We start from the raw sequence: 938 nt of genomic DNA on the forward strand, positions 1-938 counted from the left end.
TTTTTTTTTTTTTTTTAATTTTATAATAGCTTTGTTGAAGATAGTTGACATATAATAAACTGAACATATTTAAAGTGTACAATTTGAAACCATCACCAGAATCAAGATATTGAATATATCCACCTCCCTCATGAGTTTCCTTATACCCCTTGGTAATCCCTTTCTCCTATCCCTCTGCTTCTCCCCATTTTTAGGCTATAATGATCGATTTGCTCCTGTCATTATATATTAGCCTACATTTTCTAGAATTTTATATAAATGGAATCATATAATATGTACTCATTTTTTACCTAGATTATTTCATTTATAATTATTTTGAGTTGATCTACATTGATGCCTATATGGACAATTCATTCCTTTTCATTGCTAAGAATTATTCCACTGTATGGATATACCAGTATACCACAACTTGTTTATCCACTAACCTGTTGTTAGACATTTAGGTTGTTTCCAGGTTTTTGCGATTTCAAATAAAGCTGCTTGTGATATTTGTGCACAAGTCTTAAAAATATAAAACACTTCACGAATTTGCCTGTCATCCTTGTGCAGGGGCCATGCTAATCTTCTCTGTATCATTCTAATTTTAGTACGTGTGCTGCCAAAGCGAGCACCACTCAATGGTTGTTGAGTGACAGACTGAATAAATGCATTCTCATATAGTTTGATGCCCACCGAATGCTAGCTGAAACTGGGGTCATTGTCATTGCTGTGGTTATTGATGACCGTCATGGACAGATGGCAGCAGAGCTGGTAACAGCAGCCAGTTAAGCACCAGGCATTTTCTACCACCATGTACTGTTTCTGAGAGTAGATTCAGGAAACTGGGAATGAACTGTAATCACTGATTCATTCAACAAATATTTAGGCGTTGTTAGATGAAGTGCAAAAGTGAGTAAGGCAGTCTCTGCTTTTGAGGGGTTTACAGCTTGGTGGGGGTA

At 36.1% G+C, this 938-nt stretch overlaps 1 non-coding gene across 1 annotated transcript; it reads right to left on the reverse strand.

Moving 5' to 3' along the window:
• Window positions 1–504: 504 nt before the first annotated feature.
• Window positions 505–611, reverse strand: LOC119626549 (U6 spliceosomal RNA). The gene has a single exon (XR_005242700.1). It is a non-coding gene; the product is annotated as a U6 spliceosomal RNA (small nuclear RNA).
• Window positions 612–938: the final 327 nt, after the last annotated feature.

This window comes from Chlorocebus sabaeus, chromosome 20 (assembly GCF_047675955.1).
Source record: "Chlorocebus sabaeus isolate Y175 chromosome 20, mChlSab1.0.hap1, whole genome shotgun sequence".
NCBI classification, from domain to species: domain Eukaryota; kingdom Metazoa; phylum Chordata; class Mammalia; order Primates; family Cercopithecidae; genus Chlorocebus; species Chlorocebus sabaeus.